Genomic DNA, 15,456 nt, shown 5'->3' with positions numbered 1-15,456 from the left:
CTTTCGGCATGCAGTGATAATGACCATCAACCAATTCGGTCTGCTTTGTCACTCTGCTTTTTGAATGACGCTTCTACACAACACAGCTCAAGGGTGTTTCCCCACTTAGTGGACAGGTTATTTTGTTCATTTAGGTATGGTTGTTTGGAGTCAATTATATTCGTTCATATCTTTTCCGTTCGCAAGAATATTTCCAAGGTCATCGTTTTTTTAATGTGGGATTTTTCGGTTTGATCATACTGTTTTAGCTGGATCTTAAAATTCAACGCTTTTTTCCCAAATCGATATATGAAAGGGGACTCCCCTATCTGCATGTTTCTCGAATACATAAAATACGATTTATAAATGAGATTTTCTACAGAAATTTTAATGATGTTCAACGGTGTACTTTGAAGATTTACTTAAATTTTAGTGTACACTTTCAGCAGTGTTTCAGTTGTGGTATGTGAAGCTAGTTAAATAAAAGAAGAGCAGATCAAAACATTTTTAATCTGTCGTAATATAATTTATCATTGAATTATAATATGATTACTATTTATTGGATTCATAGGACAGACATCATTTCAAGGTTCAATAATTCTCACAGCACTAGATCCACTAAATAATACCAATCGTGTCTCATTTTAGGAAACAATACCACAATAATTATTAAACCTCATTTCATTGTCATGCAACCGTTTTGTTTACTATTTCTCTCATCCTGTGTTGCATCCAACCAGCAGTAGCAGTGCATTAGACGACGCGACGGTGCTTATGACAAGACCCTTCCATCCGACTTAATGTTGAAGTTATTTGAAGGTACCCAAAATCAATTCATCAGCCAATTTATCACCCGAAAAAAATCTCCAATCTCTTTCGTCTCGTAACCCACGTTGCGTTGTACTGTTGCTGACTGATTGCGTTATCGAACCATTTTTACTACTACAACTTTTATGGTTCATATATTAGATGGTTTTGAAGTGTTAATTTTCCGATACTTCAAAGCACTTATAGGAAGGCACATGCGACGCAAGGATAGTAATCATCAAGTGTTAACTCATACTGAATCGATTAATAAAATAAATAATAACAACCATCGATGCATGGCTCAGTTAATTCACAGAAGAAAAAAAAACACATTCTATGCATTCTTCATAGATCCCCATCAACAGAGGCACGCTATGCTATGTTTGTCTTACGGATGAAGCGACCTTCTGTGCGAATACCACTCGAGCGGAAACCTTCATCGCGATGCACACAACAAAGATCGGCATCGGCGTTGGTGCTTCTGCGTGTCCGTTTCCGAGCGTCGTAAAAGCTCTCAAACGACCTACCGAAAGCTTCAAGTTACTTTGTTGTTCTCCACAAGAGATTCGGTTCGATGACGCTGTACGACCACGCAGGTGCCGATCGAATCCAGATTATAAAGAATTAAACCTAATTGTCAAGTTCGCGGCATAAAGATTTATTATCGGATATTGGTTTAACATCATTGTTGAAGTTACAACTGAACTAGATTGCTACGATGTATAACAAATCCTCGTGCTCAATTATGGCAACTGCTAACATCTGCGCGCGCGATAACAAAGATCGTTAGTTTCGCACCCCATAGTCGAATTTTATAGCAAGAGAGATCGTCGTGCGCATTTTCATGGCATCGCCTGCTCAGCCGACGATGGCTCTCTCGCGCATATCGTCCGACATCGTCGCCGCATGACGTCCGCCGGTCGTTGTCGTCGACGCGTCGGTAATTCCGTGCACCGGGGTGCATGAAAAAGCTCTCGGTGCTGCTCCTTTGGCGTCGTCGTCGTTGTCGTCGCCGGTCGTTGATCGTCGGCATCGATCGCTAACTTCATGCACGTGGAAAATGCACCGAACGGCGGCGGTCGGTTGATGTGGAGCGCAAAAAGCTTTGCTACGAGTTTTTCGTGAGCCAGGGGGTGGTTGGTACACTATAAACCTACCCTGTGTATAAAACCGAATCGTCCAGGTCGCCGTGATCACAGTTCATATTGGGCTTCTGAACCTACGGGTGCTTGGAAGCAATTTTCAGTGGACGGTGGTTTTGTTTCGGGTTTCGAGGATCGTTTGAACGGTTGGAGTCGGTTCTTCTTAAGTGACCCAGTGATCGTGAACAGAACACTAAAGCATCCCAAGTCGAAAAGGACTAGAAGAAACAGTGAGCCTTTCCGGATTAGTAGCAGCGTTCAACGAAGAGTGTTGTTCTGATCAAGGTGAGAATTCGAGAAGAGATATTTGAAAGTTTGCGTGATGAAAAGATTTCACAATCTTTTGGACTCAAAGGACATTTAAACATGATGGATTAAGCTACAATAGCAGGGATACATTGGAACATTGTGTTTAAGTGAAAAGTGATGGACCCAAAATAAGACAATGTGAAGACTCAATTCGTATCCATAGAATTGAATTATTCAATACAACAAAGATATTGAGTTGATTAATATGTACTGAAGAAACCTGTGATTTTTGCAGACAATGGAAATTAAAGGAAAAATATTCAAATATTGGTGCAGAGTTATAAAAAGAATTGGATGAAAATTATAAATTCACCAACGATTGATTTGGATGTGATTTCAATCATCGTGATTCGGATTCCACGCCTTGCTCGTTGTCGACCATATGGATTTTATTTATCGAGTATCATCTGAGTGCACCATTATATTGAATGCTTGAGCATTGCTACAGTAGTTATATGCTGAATACCTTCAGATGCATTGTGATTCAAAAGGTTCTTTGTCAAAGTGCCTTCGGAAAAAAATTAAAAAATACCAAACAAGAGCGATTTAGAAAAGATGTAACAAAATAGTTATTACCTTCTTCTGCGAGATTCTATTACTATTACTATTACTGTTTAGTTTATTTATTTTTTTTCCAATTTGACGAGAATTATGATCTCTGATCTTTAGTAACTGAAACGAAAAATAATAATAAAACTACAAAAAGCAAGATTCTACTTTGACGCATTTTTAATCTTTCTACATAGCCAATTGCTCGACTTTGCCCTTAACGCATCTTATACGGTTTTAGGCAATGGTGGGGGGAATTCCTGTTTTCCACAATTTCTTCAAACCAAGCTCGTTATCCAACAGCTTGGATGTTTTACAAAATTTGGCCAGAGATGAGCCAGCCGTTGGCTAAAAATCTCTTTAATAAAGATAAACAAAAATTAACCCGTCTTGATTTTCTAAAAAAAAATGATTGGTACAAAAACAACATTTCTGTCTCTGAACAAATCTAACACCATCTCTAACGTCTCACGATGGATTCTCCCATAATAATACCATTCGTGATACCAACAAATCGTTAATCAACCAGAAATAATGTTTGAAAACTTCTTCCAAATTCTTTCGAAAATTCCCCTATAATAAATACGGAAATTCTTATTAGGAATCATGCAAATTTTCATCTACCCTGATTCCACATGACATAAGCTTTCATTTCGTTTACTTTGACTTCCTTCTGAGAATTCGTTCAACCGTGCTATTTTTTTTTCTTTTTTTTGTATCTTTCTTTATTAAGGAGGCTTTCAGCCCTTGGCTGGCTCACCTCCGGAATGTCCGTGCTAATTAATATCGTCTCATTCATTTGAACGCTGAAAAGCAAATCTAATCAGCCGTTTTTGGCCCCTGTCAATTTCCATGCCGTCTCAATCGAGCAAAGTTTTGTGGGGTTTGAATATGTTACCTTTAGCATGTGTTTAAAGATTTATCCCTTAGCGTGTCAATCGGTGAGCAGCAAGCCATGACTCGACCTCTTTTTGTCAGATCTTCGTGGCGTACATACGCATCAACGGTGAGCTGCTGTCACCCTATTTTCACTATGACAATTAGGAGCCACACATTTTGGTGATCTTGCCAGGTTATTTTTCTGAATAATTACTTACTTGATACATGATGGGCTACAGCTCTTCGATGAACCTACGCCGAATAGAATATCCTTCTCCACTGGACTCGATCCTGGGAAAATCGCTTCCAGTCGCCCTGAACATTGACCGCCCTCAAGTCCTCTTCAACTGCAAAAAGCCATCGTGTAAGCGGCCTTCCACAAAGCCTGCTGCCTCTTCTGGATGCTCTACTAAATATTACCTTCGCTTGACGTTCTTCCGGCATACGAACAACGTGACCAGCCCACCGTAGTCTGCCGTGTTGAATAAGCTTAATAACATCCAGCCCTTTATACACCTGGTACAATTCGTGATTCATGCGGCGCCGCCAGATACCGTTCTCCTGTTTACCGCCGAGTATTGTTCGCAGCACCTGACGCTCAAACACTCCGATAGCTCTCCGATCAGCCTCCTTTAACGTCCATGTTTCATGGCCGTATAAAGCCACCGGAAGAATCAGAGTAGTATACAGCGCGAGTTTTGTTTTCGTTTGCAGACTACGGGACTTAAGCTGGTTACGAAGTCCGTAATAAGCCCTATTTGCAGCTGCAATACGCCTTTTCACCTCGCGGGTAACATCATTATCGCTCGTCACTAATGTTCCAAGATACACAAATTCTTCTACCACTTCAAATTTTTCACCATCCAGCACCATTTCGCTACCACCACCACTAATGAACCCACGTTGATTGCCAACGACCATATACTTCGTTTTGCTGATATTGATCGTGAGTCAAATCCTCTCCCTCTTAAAAGGCACTAAAGCCTCTTCCACGCCACGGCGATCAATCCCGATAATATCGATATCGTGCGCAAATCCCTGGAGCATATGCGATCTTGTGATAATGGTACCGCTTCTATGCACACCACCTCTCCTAATCGCTCCCTCGAGCGCTATATTGAACAGTAGATTCGAGAGTGCATCACCCTGCTTTAATACATCTAATGTAACAAATGACGTCGATATTTCATCCGCAACCCTTACACTTGATTTCGATCCGTCCAACGTTATACGAATCAGCCGTATCAGTTTCGCCGGAAAACCATAATTTGTTCAAGCATAATTTGCCATAATTCATTCCGTTTCACTGAATCGTACGCCGCCTTGAAATCAATCAACAGATGATGTGTCTGCAAGTTGTACTACCGGAATTTATCAAGGATTTGTCTCAGGGTAAACATTTGATCCGTCGTTGATCGGCCCTCACGAAAACCTGCTTGGTATTCGCTGACGAAGGACTCTTCAAGCGGTCTCAATCTGTTGAACAGGACATAATTTTGTACGCCGAATTAAGGAGGGTTATTCCTCGGTAATTGGCGCACTTTTCTTAAAGAGAGGGCAAATGAGGCCGTTCAACCAGCTAGTAGGCATTTCCTCGTCTTCCCACATATTCGACATAATATGGTGCAGAACTTCATAAAGCTGCTCACTGCCATGTTTGAGAAGTTAACCCGCAGCCTTATTGTTTTTCAGCTCTTTAATAGCTTTTTTAACCTCATCTAGTGTAGGCGACTCTACAGCTTGTCTATCGTCGCTAATATTTATTCTGCTCACGGATGCACCGTCATTTCCACTATTCAACAAAGTCTCGAAGTGTTGCTGGCAGCCACTTCGATTTTATCTGTCAGCAAATTCCTTTGTTGGTCGTTGCACATGACGGGAGATGGCGCTGTCTTTCTCCGCACGCCATTGACAAACTCATAAAACCTCCGCATATCGTTCTGCTCCATTTTTTCCTACGCCTCACTAATAACTTGTTCTTCGTACTCTTTGTTCTTTCTGCGGTGAGTTCATTTTTCGGCTGCTCTTGCTTCCTTGTACCGATGTCTATTCGATCGGGTACCCGACACCAACATCCGGCTTCTGGCAACGTTCTTCTCGTCTGTCACTCTCTGACACTCCACATCGAACCAACCCGTCCTGGGTCGCCTCTGTGCAGTACCTACCACTTCTCGTGCTGTTGTGCTCACCGCTCCATAGATCGATGATGTTGTCGCTAACGTTGATTGCACTTATCCGTTCGTCGAGCTTCTGGCGGTACTCAGCCGATACTCCTTCCGCCGACATTCGCTGGATATTGTAACGCATCGTTCGCTGTGATCTTTCGTTCGATACAGTTGACAACCGTAATCGAATTTTACTGACAACGAGGTAGTGATCAGAGTCAATGTTCGGACCTCTGAATGTCCGCACATCGATAACATCCGAGAAATGGCGCCCATCCACCAGAACATGGTCTATCTGGTGGCAAGTTTCACCATTTGGGTGTCTCCAGGTGTGCTTTCGGATGTTCTTTCGTGCAAAGTAGGTGCTACTGATGGCCATCCCTCTGGCAGCAGCAAAATTTACTAGCCGTATGCCGTTGTCATTGGTAGCGGAGTGAAGGCTCTCCCTACCAATTATGGGACGGAAAAAGTCCTCTCTATCGACCTGAGCGTTAGCGTCTCCGATAACAATTTTCACGTCATGCTTTGGGCACTCTTCATAGGCTTTATCAAGACATTCATAAAACGTGTCCTTCACGTCGTCGGATTTATCGTTTGTTGGTGCGTAAACGTTGATTAGGCTGTAATTGAAGAATTTGCCCCGTATCGAGCCCTGATGAAGATCCAAACCCACGGATCGAAACGTTGGCAATGATTTGAAATTATCAACATTTTCATGTTACTGAAAGCCAAAAATCCTGAAAATTAGCAACTAATCCAGTCAAAATCCCCAAAAGTTAGGCATAATGTCCGTTAGGCATAATGGACGTTTGGCATAATTCTGTCTTCTTTATGTCATAGGCTGTTCTTTGGGTCATTTTATGTCTAACGTCCATTATGCCTAACGTCCTTTATAGCTAACGTCCATTATGCCTAACGTACTTATGCCTAACGTCTTTATGCCTAACGTACTTATGCCTAACGAGGTATACCCCTCAAAAAACGATTCTCACGGTGTGATAAGTGAGAGATTTTTCATTCTCCTTTGGATTCAGACCCTGTCCAGATATGCTCGTGAATAGTAGTTTGTGCAACTAGTTGCAAAAAGATGATTTTTTCAGCACGAGTTGTACGTTTATCCAACGAGGCTTGCCGAGTTGGATAAATATTACGAGTGCTGAAAAAATCGAGTTTTGCAACGAGTTGCACACGCTATTTTTTGCAATGACGAAAAATGGGCTTTAATATGATAAATCTATACCAAAATTGTACAATCGAATTTACTCCACATGATCATTCATGCGAATAAATTATGTTGCGGCAGAGAACAATAAGATTCCATCTTATCTGCCAAATTGCATAGCTTGAAAAGCTATGAAGCGATGGATGCAATTGCCTTTGGAAAATTGTGATGTTATGTCCAACAAACCATTTCAATTATTACGAGACGCTTAGAGTACACTATTTAAACACTCACCCAAACTAATTCAGCTAAAAGTAGTCATGTAACTACTGTCCCAATGTAGGTTTTTCATTATAGCACCCAAATGAGTGCTATAATGAATATTATGCAACCCATTTGAGTTGCATAATGGTCATTAAAGCACCCATTCTGTTGGTATGGAAAAGTAGGCCGTTTTATTACTCAAATGACAACTGTAAACCAGGTATTATGATCAGGAATTGCAAAAAATACATTTTAGGGCCACTCGCGTTTTCAAGGGCACACTACTCAAAACGGAAGTAACACACAACTGTCACTTTTTATTTCAGTTTAGCTGCGTCGTAGCATGCTTGAAATAATGAAACTGACAGTTGTGCGTTGCTTTCGTATTGGATGGTGTGTTCTTGAAAACGCGAGTGAATTTTATTTTGGATTCCAGGAGGATTCTCCCTAAATATCAATGAAAGCTTTCGAAGTAACATTTTGAATTATGTTTAAATTAATTCAAGTTTTGTTACAATTTTATCACTGCATCATCTTTAGGATTTTAACATAGTTTTCGTCTAGTTAAAGTCACCTCAATGCTATATTTTCCTATAATGATTTTAAGAAAGACTCCAGGTTCATCATGAAAAAAAAGTTATGATGAACTCCGTTAAGTAAAATAATCATAATAATGCCACCATAAAACTTTCCAAAACTATATGGTTTTAAGAATGAAAGTGCTCTTTTTAAAGGATGTATCAAAACGAACAGAACAAACTGCCAAATTGGACGCAAATAAGAGCTGGAGTATCCAGTAGCCTTGCGAGCAAAGGCGTAGGATAGCCAATCCGGATATGGGTGACCCACGGGTTCCTGGCCATTGCGGAATAGAAGGAAACGAAATAGCAGATCAGCTAGCAAAATGTGGATCAAGCAAACAGTTTATTGGACCCGAACCTTTCATCGGTCCATCACCTTGTGCTTCTAAAATGGCAATAAGGAACTGGGAAAAAGTACAGATACAGAATAACTGGAAAAGTACTTTAGATTTCTGGCAATCAAAAAGATTTATTAGTCCAAATGTTTGCAGTACATTACGACTACTTAGCCTAGGTAAACATGATTTAAGATTTTACACTGGTTTGATAACAGGTCACTGTCTTTGTAAATATCACCTAAAAATCATTGGACAGCTTCAATACGACATATGTCTCTTTTGTAAGTTTGAGAGTAAAAGCCCTAAGCATTATGCAACTGTGTTGCAATTTTTCACAAACGGCTCAAAATTCTTGACAAGGGTACTTTTGAGCCCTGGGCTAGCCCTTCCATTTATTAATACCTCCCAATACATTTCTTTCGAAATGCTATTTCTGAATGGGAAAAATGCCCGTGAATGTGAAGGTGATTACTCCCATAGTGATTTATCAATACAGTATTAAGGCATATAATAAAGAGGATAAGTCACAATAGATCTAAATATTGGTCACAGTGGTACTAAAGTCCCAGCAAAAAAAAAGTTGAAAAGCCGACCAAGTTCCAGTGGGAATGTAGAGCTCGTTTAGAGCCTTTTTTACCTCGTCCATCGTTGCTGCTTCCACAGCTTGACCGTCGCCGACTATGTCCATCGTTCTCCTTAGTACACCTTCATTTTCACCATTCAACAAATCTTCGAAGTGCTCCTGCCACCTGGCTGCCACCATAGTCTTGTCTGTCAGCAAACCCTCTCGGTATTTGCACATAGCGGGCGCTGGCGCAGTCTTATGCCGCGCGTCATTAACAGTTGCGTAAAACTTCCGCATATCGTTTCTATCCATGTGCTCCTGCGCTTCAGCTCTCACATTCTCTTCGTGTTTCCTTTTTTTTCTGCGGCGGATTCGTTTCTCTTCTGCCCTTGCTACACTGTGCTGCTCTCTGTTGGAACGGGTACGAGCCACTAGCATTCGACTCCTAGCAACATTTTTCTCGTCCGTCACTCGCTGGCACCCTCATCAAACCAACCATTTCGTTGGCGTCGCTGTGCAGTGCGCAACACTGTTGTAGTCCCAGCTTCCCACCATCTGTTGACGTCGCCAGATCCGGTGGCATCTCCTATCCTCTTGTCCAGCTTCTGGTGCTTCTGTTCAGCAACTCCTTCAACTGAAAGCGTTGGACATTGAAACGCATTTTTCTGTTGTTTCGTGAATTCGTGACGCTGGAGAGTCGCGCCCGAATTTTTGCAACTACAAGGTAGTGATCCGAGTCAATGTACGGACCTCTGAAGGACCTTACATCTATATCAGCTGAGAAATGTCGTGCATTTGCACCCCCGATGACAAACTTTACATCGTGTGTTGGGCACTCTCCGTTAGCTAGGGCTCTCACAAGGCTCTCACAGAACTCATCGTTCATGTCATCAGGGTTTTCGTACGTTGGGGTATAGATGCTGATCAGGCTATAGTTGAAGAATTTGCCCTTCATTCACGTATCGGCTTCCACCGGATAACACGCTTCATCTGCTCCCCGATCACCATAGGACCAACCCCTCGTTCTGCTCTGTCACCGCCGCTATAGTAGATGTGGTACTTGAATGAAGTATTCGCTATGGCATCCACCGCCCGGAATTTACGTTCTCCAGTTCTGGCCACCGTATTTCCTGGATTGCTGCCATACTCTGCAGGTCACGAGCCAGGAGCCCAAGATCCGACTTTCCAATCGTTGTCCTTTATTCGTTGCCGGGTCTGTTGCCGTTGAATCAATCCGTTTGCTCTACTTTTGCCTTTCTTGGTAACTGTAAAATCTTCGGTAGGCTACCTTATCAGGGTTGCGCTAACTACATCGCGTTGAAGGGGCTTCCTTTTCGATGCTGACACGATGTAGCATGATGTGCACAGTTTTGTTTAGAGTCCCTCGCTGGCACTCGAACGATGAACATCCGCCTCTAACATGGAGAACAGGTTCACTTTGATAAAACTAGTAAGTTTTAGGCGAACATAAGAAAATGGTCTTGAACACCTTGTTCGGAGTGGGCCCTTCCGTCTCATAATGGTTTTATGGCTATCTTGGAGCAAGATTGTAGAAAACTTGGTTTTATATGTGGTTTTGGAGCACAAGTCTGCAACTAGGGCTTCTGTTCCGGGAAATCGAATGTCTATAATAGTGTCGCCAAGTTTGACAATAGTTGATGTTAGGAACCTTTCAGTGATAATAGAAGAGAACCTCTCACAGCCGTCGTTTCTCCAATATTGATGAAAAATATGTACACACCCCTAAAAAGATCTAAAAAACTGGACATTATGGAAAAGTAGTCCATAGCGGAGCTCATCAGGACACTGCTGATCTTGATCTTGAGCCTCAGCAGATGCTTATTAAATAGTATTTGCTAATACTTATGACATGGCAAAAGTTTTGCAGAAAGTGTTAAAGCTTTTCGAACTAAACGGAAAACTTCCTCAACTGTTTCATCATTTGAGGACAAACTAGCAAGCATCCCCGAAGTCGAGTGTATATTTTCGCTCAAGCCGAACCTTTTTAAAGTCATATTTCACGACAATTTAATTCAGATTGGATTTTTTTCCGGGATCCCGGGAAATCCCAGGAAATTAATATTTCATTTCCCGTTTCCCGGGAAAAATGGCAGCCCTATCTTCAACATTTGGGTCAAAACAACTCAATTGACATTATTTTTTATGACAGTGCCTTCAATATGTTTTATTCTTCCAACACATCTTCAATTTCTCTTATATTGTTCGTAATTATTGGTTTTCCAGGCGGCTTATTGGGCCTGCGCAAACCTCCTATTTAGCGTCCCACCTAACACCAGGACTTGGGCTTGTGCGCTTTGAGTGGCACACGGTCGCTTGCGGATACATGCAGCTTTTTATAGAGGTTTAACAGGGCCCACTGTCAAACCCCACCACATCCTAGACAAGTCCCACAACTCGCAGATGGCCTGGAGAGGGATCGTCAAGCCCTTGGACATAGTCCCTGCTGCCCGCAACACATCTTCAAAGAGTATCCATAAAAGTTTCTCAATAAATGTATCCTCAGTTGATTCAAAGAAGCAACGTGCAGTTCATTCAGAATAACTATGGATGCAGACTGTAGTTTTTTTTTATTCAAAAGCATTTTAATTTTTCTAATGTTTGTTCAGTTAAGACCACTCATGTCCAAAAATGGCTGCCGCAATGGTTGTCCATAATTAGGTGATTAACACATAGGAAAATCATTAATTTCGTACAGACTGCAACGGAGGAAAGGTGAAACACTGCTTATGCTCGCTTTTGGAAAATTTTGAGTCCCTGAAAGCGTGATGTAGTTTTGAAATTGGATTACCCATAAAATTTCTAACGGATTTTTTTTTGAATAATTCCCGCGCTAGTAAATAAATTTTCATTTGCTACAGCAAATCATACCTTCAAGAATTTCTCTGTGCATGTGCTAAGACAAGATAAGGTTTCTCAGAAAATGTATCCAAAGTTTCCACACATTTCTCCAATTTATCGGAGAAATAAAATTTTTCATTATTTTCACCATTTCTCTTTCAGAGGGGTCTGGGTCATTTGGCATAACGCCATTTGGCATAAAGGCCATTTGGCATAATGGTCATTTGGCATAACGGACATTTGGCATAATTTCAAACTGTGAAAGCGAAAGGGATATTTCATGTTTTGTTTAGCGTAGATAAAGTAGGTCGAGGCTGTTTTCTGATAAATTAAGACTGATGGTAGACATTTTCCGGAAGAACGAAATAACAAAACGGCAGAATTACTTCCGAGGGAGGGATCACATCCATCATTGACTTATTCCGGCCACATGCCTACTTTTAAAGTAGGGATTACATCCACCATTGCTTCAATCCGGGCATGCGCCTTAAGACCGGATCAAATCCACCATTGCCTTAATCCGGGCAAGCGCCTAACTTTAAAATCTCAAGCAATACACTTGTCGTAGACGAGTTACTTAGACCAATCAAATCACATATGAGTTACTGCAACCAAATCAATCTGAATTGTGCTACTCGGAGAAGAGAACGCATCTGCCATTGATTTATTCCCGGCAAGCGCCTACTTATAAAGAAGGTGTCACATCCACCATTGCCATAATCCGGGCAAGGCCTACTTTTAAAGAAGGTATCATATTGCCACAATTCGGAATTCAAAGAAGGGATTACATCCACCATTGCTTCAATCCAGGCAAGCGCCTACTTTTAAAGAACGAATCAAATCCTTCATTGTCATAATCCGTGCGAGCGCCTATTTTTAAAGAAAGGATCACATCCACCATTGCCTCAATCCGGACAACCGCCTTCTTTTAAAGAAGAAATCACGTCCACCATTGGCATAATCCGGGCAAGCGCCTACTTTTAAAGAAGGGATCACATCCACCATTGCCTCAATCCGGGCAAGCGCCTTCTTTTAAAGAAGGAATCACATCCACCATTGTTATAATCCGGGCAAGCGCCTACTTTTAAACAAGGGATCACATCCACCATTGCTTCAATCCAGGCAAGCGCCTGCTTTGACAGAACGAATCAAATCCTCCACTGTCATAATCCGCGCAAGCGAATATTTTTAAAGAAGGCATCACATCCACCATTGCCTCAATCTGGGCAAGCGCCTCTTTTAAAGAACGAATCAAATCCTTCATTGTCATAATCCGTGCAAGCGCCTATTTTTAAAGAAGGGATCACATCCACCATTGCCTCAATCCGGGCAAGCGCCTTCTTTTAAAGAAGAAATCACATCCACAATTGTCATAATCCGGGCAAGCGCCTACTTTTAAAGAAGGGATCGCATCCACCATGGCCTTAATCCGGGAATGCGCCTACTTTTAAAGAAGGGATCACATCCCAAGTAACCTAAAGTTCCTTTAAGAGTACGTTTTTCGCTTAAGCAGCTCAGTGAAGCTGATTAAGCGCAAGACGTACTCTTAAAGGAACTTTTGGTTACTTGGGATCCGTCATTGCCTCAATCCGGACTTTTAAAGGTCTTTTAAAGAAGAAATCACATCCACCATTGTGATAATCCGGGCCAGCGCATACTTTTAAAGAAGGGATCACATCCTCCCTCCATTGCCATAATCCGGGTAAGCGTCTACTTTTAAAGAAGGGATCACATCTACCATTGCCTCAATCTGGACAAGCGCCTTTTTTTAATGAAGGAATCACATCCACCATTGCTTCAATCCAGGCAAGCGCCTACTTTGAAGAACGAATCAAATCCTCCATTGTCATAATCCGTGCAAGCGCCTATTTTTAAAGAAGGGATCACATCCACCATTGCAAGCGCCTCTTTTAAAGAAGAAATCACATCCATCATTGGCATAATCCGGGCAAGCGCCTACTTTTAAAGAAGGGATCACATCCACCATTGCCTCAATCCGGGCAAGCGTTTTTTTAAAGAAGGAATCACACCCACAATTGTCATAATCCAGGCAAGCACCTACTTTTAAAGAAGGGAACACATCCTCCATTGCCATAATACATGCAAGCGCCTACTTTTAAAGAAGGGATCGCATCCACCATGACCTTAATCCGGGAATGCGCCTACTTTTAAAGAAGGGATCACATCCCAAGTAACCTAAAGTTCCTTTGAGAGTACGTTTTTCGCTTAAGCAGCTCAGTGAAGCTGATTAAGCGCAATACGTACTCTTAAAGGAACTTTTGGTTACTTGGGATCCGCCGCCGAAAAGTTGAGTGTAGGTAAAATCGCTGACCGATAATGAATGAAATATCAATCGAACAGTTACAGTGACGGCTTCTGATAAAACTGACCACTAATGTGTAGTTTTGACTAACAAAAATTCCCAAAATGACCAATTTGGCAAAGCTAACGGTTTTCTTCCAAAGTCTTTGAATTAATTACGAATATTCACATTCAAGGACTTTATGTGACCTCCTTGGCCCCAAATATCAGGGGGCAACGCTTCTCAAGACATAACGAGTCAAGTCAGATCAAGTACGAGTCATTGAAAACGACCTTACACACTTAATTTTTTTACCGGGATCTCAGCAAAATGGTCAACTTTTACCGAAATTCGCACAGCCGTGCCCCAGCAAACATGTTTTTTGCCGAGATTTCTGTCAAAGTTGCTGAAAGTCAGCAATTAATTTGCCGAAAATCAGCTAACAAATTACTTTTTTGCCGGAATATCAGTTTTTTATTTTGCTGGCGCACGGCTGTGCGGATTTTTGCCGAGCTGCAGAAATGAAAACTGAGTGTGTACTGTTGAGTTAGAAATACGTATCTGTCAGCATACAATCAAGTGGTGCAATCACATGGTATAGTATTATATCGCATTATGACTAGGGAAATAAGGAAGCGTTCTAAACACACTTTTCCAGTTTCAGAAACATTTTAAACAGACACCACAATTTAACTCTTTGTTTTTTCAAGTATGGGTATGAGGTCGATCCTAGAAGCAGTAAAAATAATACATTTGAAACATAAATCATGGGGTTATATAATTTTATTACCTGGCAGGATTTTAATGATCAAACGAATTATCCGCAATTCACTAAAATTAAATATAAGGCGACATTGTGCACCAATATACTCGAGTAATAAAAGAATTCAATACAAAAATGTCGGTGCCTTCCTTAGCCGTGCGGTCCCATTGGAGGATGTGCGATGTTTTTCGCCGATTGCGGTCATCATCGAATAGTTATGAAAATTGGTGGGCTAAGAATGAAATCAAACCGCGTAAAAAGCGACCTTGCTGTACTCAATTTGATATACAACATTAATTTTTTCATTGAACCGCTGTCATCGGACGGCTATCAAAAGTGACATAATTCCATCGAATTAGCGAATAACATTGTACGAAACAAAACATACAAAAAAATAAATCTACAGAACGCAACAGGTTGGCGGGGCCTGGCCTTCATCGGCTTATTTTGAAAGGTTTTGAACCCTCGTTGTGCGGAATGGAGCGAGGGAAAACAAAAATTACTAATTCATTTTTAATCATTACTTTATACCGCTGCGGACACGGCCTTTCGGTTTCTTGTGAGGGGCAAACTTATGTGACGCATTGTTGTTTTATTGCTGTTTTTTTCGTGTTAAATCAAGACAGTTTCACCCATATGCTTGGGTGATTTTTGATTTTCAATGCAATCAGTCACCCTTACATTGGAGTAGGTAAGTTAAAGTGGATGGGATCGTCATTAATTGGACGTGGATTAGATTTGAAAGAGGTGTTTACGAGAGGCAATTCATCAGTCCAATAGTAACACTTATTT

At 41.4% G+C, this 15,456-nt stretch overlaps 1 protein-coding gene across 1 annotated transcript in view; it reads left to right on the top strand.

Moving 5' to 3' along the window:
* The first annotated feature begins 1,987 nt into the window (after positions 1 to 1,987).
* The window catches only part of LOC134225614 (peroxidase), a 134,052-nt gene continuing 120,583 nt past the window's right edge, over positions 1,988 to 15,456 (top strand). The window contains exon 1 of the mRNA XM_062705823.1: positions 1,988 to 2,213. The gene's annotated coding sequence lies outside the window, so the exon portion shown is untranslated. The remainder of the gene's footprint in view (positions 2,214 to 15,456) is intronic.

The sequence above is a fragment of the Armigeres subalbatus genome, chromosome 3 (genome assembly GCF_024139115.2).
Source record: "Armigeres subalbatus isolate Guangzhou_Male chromosome 3, GZ_Asu_2, whole genome shotgun sequence".
Lineage (NCBI taxonomy): Eukaryota > Metazoa > Arthropoda > Insecta > Diptera > Culicidae > Armigeres > Armigeres subalbatus.
This window is presented reverse-complemented; position numbering and strand designations above follow the sequence as displayed.